Genomic DNA, 7376 nt, shown 5'->3' with positions numbered 1-7376 from the left:
TTCTAGAACAGCCAGGTCTGCACAAAGAAATCCTAACTCAAAAACAAAAACAAAAACAAAAAAAACCAAAACAACCAACCAGCCAAACAAACAAACAAACAAACAAAAACCAAGACAATAACTCAATGAAAATATGCTATAGAAATATTTTATAGAAAATATAAATTTTCCATAACCACTTTAGTTTCTGGTTATAGCTACTGTTAACAGATTCTCTGGTTTTTTATATGCTAACATATACTTTTTGAACGAGTTTATTTATTTATTTATTTATCTATTTATGTTTACATGTATAATTGTTTTGCTCGCATGTATTTATGTGTGTACCTGGAGATCAGAAGAGGAAGTTAGACCACTCAAAACTAAAGGTACAGACAGTAGTGGGCTGCCATGTGGCCGCTGGGAACTGAAATTAGGTTCTGTGGAGGAACAGTAAGTGCCCTTAACCACTGAGCCCTCACTCTAGGCCCAGTAGCATATACTTCTTATAAAAGTATTTTCTTTAATGCTGGCATTTTGTATATACTACTTGAGAACATTTAAGATCATTTCATAATAATCTCATATAACTTTTTATATTAGAACATAGAGATTCAACCTATTTTTTTCCTCTGGTGACTTTGTGATAATCCCATTTTCTAGTAGAACATAAATTTACTATTTTTAAGTTAAAAAGTCAAAATTTGACAGTTCCACGTTCCAAAATAATAGCATATACTAGTAAAATTTGGGGTTAAATCTACAAGAATAGTCTAGTAATCTTAACTTTAGACCTCTGTGTTTGCTTAACTTGAAAGAAATAAAGAGAAAATCCAGTCACATTTTAAAAGGTTCCTTGTACGCAGAGATAGGCACAGTTAATTGTACATTTATTGTGCTACTAAATGATGAAATCACACATTTCATGCTTTGAGCATGTGGCAGTTATTTTAGTAACGTGTGATTAATTGAATTCTGCAGAGACATGAAACAAGGTCCAGTTGATTTCATGGTGATGCCTCAGGAAACTCGGTCTGGATAGCTGAAGCACCATGAGAGCGAACAAGACGACCAAGAAATACGACTCTGTTATTGCTTCCCTGGGCTTTCCACACTGAGCAAGCTGATTCCAATGTGGACCCACAATAATCTCATTAAAAAGCAATTCTTTCTGCATCAGTCACTCCCACTAGCTTGTATAATATTCTCAGGGGAGATCAAGTCCCACCAGTGTCCTCTTTTTTATTTATTTGATTTATGTCTAGTGACTTAACCTCAGACCCTGGTGTTTACTTAACTTGAAAGAAATAAAGGGAAAATCCAGTCATGCTTAATGTTCCTTTTAGCCATAGATAGGCAAACTTAATCCTAGAAGGGCTAACAGATGTAGAAAGAAAATGGACATCCTCCCTCCCTTCCTCCTCCCTCCCTCCTCCTCCTCCTCCTCTTTCTCCTCCTCCTCCTCTTCCTCCTTCTTCCTCTTCCTCTCTCTCTCTCTCTCTCTCTCTCTCTCTCTCTCTCTCTCTCTCTCTCTCTCTCTCTCTCTGTCCTGTCTCAAGAGTATTTAATGTTTTTGGTTGTCTAAGCAAATCTCTTGCAGCTGCAGCTGTTCAGCCTTCTGTCCGTGCCAAGGACCCTTTGTTTATAGTAAGTGCACCCAAGGAATTCTTACACAAGTGTGCGACTTAAGGTCTTTTGCAAGTCTCAGACTCTATCACATCCACAGGGAAGCAGAACCAGGCTCTTCTTTCTCAGCATTCTTTCTGGTCAGAGCAGAATGAGGAGGATTTGATTTCTTGAACAGTAGTTCTTAACCTAAGCGTTCTTGTGGTTTCTGTGAAGCTATAAAGGGGAAAGACTTCCTCTGGCCTGTTTCTGAGTGCACCCAATTCCATGCTAGGTGAGGAACCCTCAGAGAGGCCTGAGCAATAATATTTAGTCCATCTTTTGAAACTTGTAAAGTCAGAAGAAATCAAAAAGCCAAAGAAACAGAAGAAACAACTTGATCAAAGGCTGAAGAGGGACAGGAGTGCCAGACCCATGAGCAGCTCAGGGCCTCTCAGTGCTGTGGGAACAACTAGTTGACACATTTCCTCCCCACCCTTGTTTTTTAACAAACAAACAAACAAACAAACAAGGTCTTGCTATATAGCCTAGGCTAGCCTCAAACTCTATCTCTCATCTTTAGCCTCTGAAGTTCTGTGGCTACAGGAATGCACCATCACACCTCTATTGTAAACTGCAGGCATGCCTTTCCTTCCTTGTCTTTGTGTGTGTGTGTGTGGGGGGGGGAGTGGTGACTGTATGTGTGCCTGACTGCCAGCCTGCCTCCCAACTCCACACCCCTCCCGAGAAAGGATCTCTCACTGGTCTAGAGTTCATAGCCTTGCTGGCTGCCAATGAGTCCCCAAGGTCTATCTTTTCTGTACTGGAACTTCAGTCACAGGCCATCACACCTGTCTGTCTGTCTGTCTGTCTGTCTGCCTGCCTGCCTGCCTGAATGCCTGCCTGCTTTCCTCCCTTCCTTTCTTTTTCTTATTTATTTAGTTATTGGTTGGGGGGAGATTGTTTTAACTATCTCCCCAGCCCCTAGACATGCTTTTAAGGCCCATGAATTTTGTTTAAAAATTAGCTGTAGGGGCTGGGGAGGTGGCTCAGCAGTTAAGAAAACTTGTGGTCCTCTTTCGAGTCTTGGCTCCAAGATGACCAAAAAAAAGAAGAAACAACAATCATGCCAAAAAGGGCCGCAGTCATGTGCAGTCAATTTGCAGCACGAACTGAGCCTGGTGCGTGCCCAAGGATAAGGCCATTAAGAAGTTTGTCATTCGGAACATTGTAGAAGCTGCTGCTGTCAGGGACATATCTGAAGCAAGCGTCTTCAACGCTTACATGCTTCCCAAGCTTAAGTCAAGCTGCATTGCTGTGTGAGCTGTGCCATTTATAGCAAGGTCGTCAGGAATCGATCTCATGAAGCCTGGAAACACCGAACACCCTCACCACGATTCAGACCTGCTGGCCCTGTACCACGACCTTGACCAAAGCCCATGTAAAGAGGTGGTTTCTTTCATAAGGGCAGAAGGAAAGATGCTTTGGGAAAAATAAAACGGAAGTTCTACAAAAAAAACAAAACAAAACCAAACCAAAACAAAAACAAAACACTTTTGGTTTTAGAACATCCCTAACTCCAGTTTCCGTGGGTTAGACTCCCCCTTCTGGGCTCCCACAGGACCCAGCACACATGTGATGCACATACAGGCAAAACATTCATACACATAAAATAAGATAAATAAATCTAAAAATATTTTTCAAAAATTGGTTATCACAAACTGGATATGCTAGTGCATACTTTTAATCCCAGCAGTTAGAAGCAAAGGCAGGGGGATTTCTGTGAGTTTGAGGTCAGTGTGATCTATATAGTGAGTTCCAGGACAGCCAGTGCTACATAGTGAAGCCCTGTCTCAAAATTAATTAATTAAGAAATAATAAATTCAGTTATCATCTTTTTTAACCATCAGACTCAAAATTACATATTTTCAGAGATGAAACTTTTGGTAGCTGACTGTGGGCTCAGTTCTAGACAACTGTTTCTCCATCAGAACTGCTTTATTAAAATGTCTAAAATTTTGTTTGATTTTGAGTTTTGGTTAGGTTTTGATTTTGGTTTGGCTTTTGTTGAGACAGGGTTTCTCAGTGTAGCCCTGGCTGTCTTAGAACTTACTCTGTAGATCACAATGGCCTCAAACTCAGGGATCTACTTGACTTTCCCTCCCAAGTGCTGGGATTAATGGTGTATACCACCACATCCATGGAAAGTTCAGATTTGAAAAAAAAAAATGTAAACAGAGCCAATATCCTGATGTTTATAATGCTTGCTATCACCAGTACAGGTAACCAATATTTGTTATCATATAGGGAAAACAACATCTGTCCCATAGCACTTGACTAAAACTGCTTCTTTGCGGTCTTCATTAACTTCTCATTGCCTTCTTTAAAGGTCACCTGCAAGGTGCAAGAGTCTGGTCTAGCCTTAGTCTAGACACACTTCACTTGTATTCTGTGTGACCTTCACCGAACCATTTAAACTCTCCGGACCTCTAAATTCCCTTTTAATGAAGTAAGGAAAATTAGTAGTGTCTCCTTGAAATGGTTATGGGCAAGTCGAGTTAGACCCACCATGTAAACCTCCAGGGTAGTGCCTGGCTGGGTTCTCACTATGGATATTCTGGGATGGACCTCTGTGGGAGTGACTGTACCAGAGAACAGAGGGTCAGGTGACAAGACAAGTGTGCCAGGCTCCTCAGAGTATTTGATGGCATTAGCACATACAAGGTGAGCTTGGGGAGCTAATGCCAGAAAGAATAGATTTGGTTCATTTCCTCACAAGTCTGTTCAGTGCAATCATGTTGGTAGCTTGAGATTAGCAATGGTGGGGATATTGATATCACGGGAACCACAAACACTATGAAACAGTCTTTTCCCTTCCAGAGCCCCTCAGCAAATAAACCCTCAGCAGAGCACACTGCCAGGCTGGAAGCAGACACCTACCCGTAAATCCCAGCTCTGTGTCTCATCAGCTCTTAAATTTAAAACCACAGCTTCTTGAGCTGGCGATCACCCAATGTTTGGCAACAATAAAAGATTTGAGCACTTTGTACTGTGTATGTGTCATGCTGGCAACACTAAGGAGCGTCCAGTGAGTGCTTGGGCCCAGAGCTAAGGCTATTGTGTGTTATGAACTACAGAGCTTCCCCTATAGTTCTCTGCTTGCCTAGCAACACAGTGGTCTCATTTCAGAAGACAAAGACTTTTAATGTTATCTGACTATTACGCCTCAGCACGTAAATGTCAAACCCATACAACTCTGGGGTTCATTATGCTGAAATGGTTGGTTTCAAAAATTGCTGTTTGAATTGCTGAGTTAACTTTCTTAAGAAAAAACATGCAATGAACTCTAGCAATCATGCAATGAATTTCCAACCATTTCTGAAAATGCAGTAAATATACCATTGTCACTGTCTGCTAGGTATTTATTTAAATCAGTTTTCTTAGCATTATAAAGTCAAAATCAATCAATTCTGAAAATTTAAAAATAATAAAAAATACTATAGCCCACAATATTAAATATTTACCCAAGATTTAATTCTTTATGTATAAATATGCATATTATCTCATTAACATGCAAATTTGTTTTTTTTCTTTAATAAGTGGTGACAATACCAAAGCATCACTTTAAAATGAATTATGATTCATTATCAGTAAATGTTTGACATGTATTACTATTTTATCTACCTGTATGTCCAGATTCATGTAAAAATTTCTCAAATGAAAAGGCTTGCATGTAGGAAAGTTTAAGAATCCCTGCTTTTGGGCTCGAGAGATGGCTCAGTGGTTAAGAGCACTGACTGCTCTTCCAGAGGACCCGGGTTCAATTCCCAGCACCCATATGGCAGCTCAACAGTGTCTGTAACTCCAGAATCTGACATCTCACAGACATACATGCAGACCAAACACCAATACACATAAAATGAAATAAATTGTTGAAAGAAAGAAAGAAAGAAAGAAAGAAAGAAAGAAAGAAAGAAAGAAAGAAAAGAATCCCTGCCCTACAGCTTCCTCAGACAACTGAGCCTCCAACTACTTGCTGGTGCTTGAGAAACACATATGTAAGGTAAAGGGCTTTCAAAAGCCAGACCAGAGGTCAGGGTGCAATCCCAGCATGTGGAAGGCTGATGCAGGAAGACTCCAAGCTTGAAGCTAGCCTGGACTTTATACTGGACTTAGCCTGTTCCCTTCCCCCAAAAGGATCATTAAAAAGAAGAAGAGATAAGATACATGCAAGACTTAAAATGTATCAGCAAACAAAATGATAATTGCTAGTTCCTGTTAAAAACCCAGAGGATACAAATCTCAGCTGAACTTTGCATCTTTTACTTGTTTGGATAAACATTCAATAAAGATAAGAATACCATGCTGGAGTAAATTGGTTGGCCAGGCTTGGGAAAGGATTTGTTTTGTGGGGGCAAAATTCTATTCAAGTTCTTTCCTTGTTTCTGTTGGAGAAACTATTTAAACAAATTTGAACATCTAAACAAAGATAGTCTTAAAGCCCCAAATCCAAGTGCTCTGGGTCTCCTCTGAGCAGTCTTCAACAATGTTGGGCCCAGAGCCAGAACATGTTAGAAACGTTTTGAACTCACCCCACCCTGTCTCCACGGTCATCCTCCCCCAGAATGTGATACAGTGCCAAGAATAGGATCTTGCAAATGTCTTAAGGCTTTCATCCTTTCTCCTTAAAAACAAAAGTATCTAAGACCTTGAAATGTAACAGACTGGGGTGAAGGGAATACTGGCATAGGAAAACTGCACTGGAAGACCACTGCAGTACTCTTGCTTTGTGGTAGGAAGAGCCCAGACAACTGCACAACTGGCTTCCTGTCCAACTCTCCAAGCTTCCCCTTCAGTTCATTCCTCATGCAGAGAGCAGCAAGGTCTCACCCCTGATGGAATCCTTGACCCTTGTAGGAGCACAAGACTATCCAGTTGGGCAGCTCTGGGATGGCCATGGAATCCCTTGCTCTCTGTTGCTATAAAGCATGCAGAGGGAGTGGCAGAAACAGAAGAGGAAAGACTGATTCTAGACATTGGTGAAGCTCCGGAAACCACACCTCATGGGCTGGGGAAGGAAGGAGGCAGACAGGAAGCTTCTGGAAGGCCCTCCAGTGTTAGAGAAGTTCTAATACTTCCTCTTTGTTACTGCTGCCTGCCTCCTTTTGTTGGCAAGGCTGCTAGGAGCCTGGAATGCTCAGTGTATCACCCTAGTCTAGTCACATACTAGCACCAGCGTGTGTGTGTGTGTGTGTGTGTGTGTGTGTGTGTGTGTGTGTGTGTGTGTGTGTCTGTGTGTGTGTGACATACTAGCACCAGTATATATGTGTGTGTGCGCGTGAGCGTGTGAGTGCATTTTATGTATGTGTGTATATAGAGGCCAAAGTGGATGTCAGCTGTCTTCACTGATCACTTTTTACTTTATCTTTTGAGATAGGGTCTCTTGAAGAACCCAGCGCTCACAGATTGACTAGACTGCCTGACCAGTCAGCTTTGGGCATCTGCCTATCTCTGCCTCCTTGTGCTGAAGTTACTGATGTATATGAGTATGCCCTGCTTTTAAAATGCATGCTGGGGATCTGAACTAGGGTCCCCATGTTTGTGCAGCAGACACTTTACAGGCTAAGTGTGGTGGTCTGAGTAGGAATGGCCCCATAGACTCATGTGTTTGAATATTTGACCCACTTGAAGTGGAACTATTAGGAGGGGTGGCCTTGTTCGAGTAGATGTGGCCTTGTTGGAAACAGTATGCCACTGTGGGGCAGGCTTTGAGGTCTCTGATGCTCAGGCTA

At 41.5% G+C, this 7376-nt stretch overlaps 1 pseudogene; it reads left to right on the top strand.

Moving 5' to 3' along the window:
* Positions 1 to 2694: 2694 nt before the first annotated feature.
* Positions 2695 to 3029, top strand: LOC117706111 (small ribosomal subunit protein eS26 pseudogene; annotated as a pseudogene).
* The last annotated feature ends 4347 nt before the right edge of the window (positions 3030 to 7376 follow it).

The sequence above is a fragment of the Arvicanthis niloticus genome, chromosome 3 (genome assembly GCF_011762505.2).
Source record: "Arvicanthis niloticus isolate mArvNil1 chromosome 3, mArvNil1.pat.X, whole genome shotgun sequence".
NCBI lineage: Eukaryota > Metazoa > Chordata > Mammalia > Rodentia > Muridae > Arvicanthis > Arvicanthis niloticus.
Note: the sequence above shows the minus strand (reverse complement) of the source record. Positions and strands in the feature narration are given on the sequence as shown.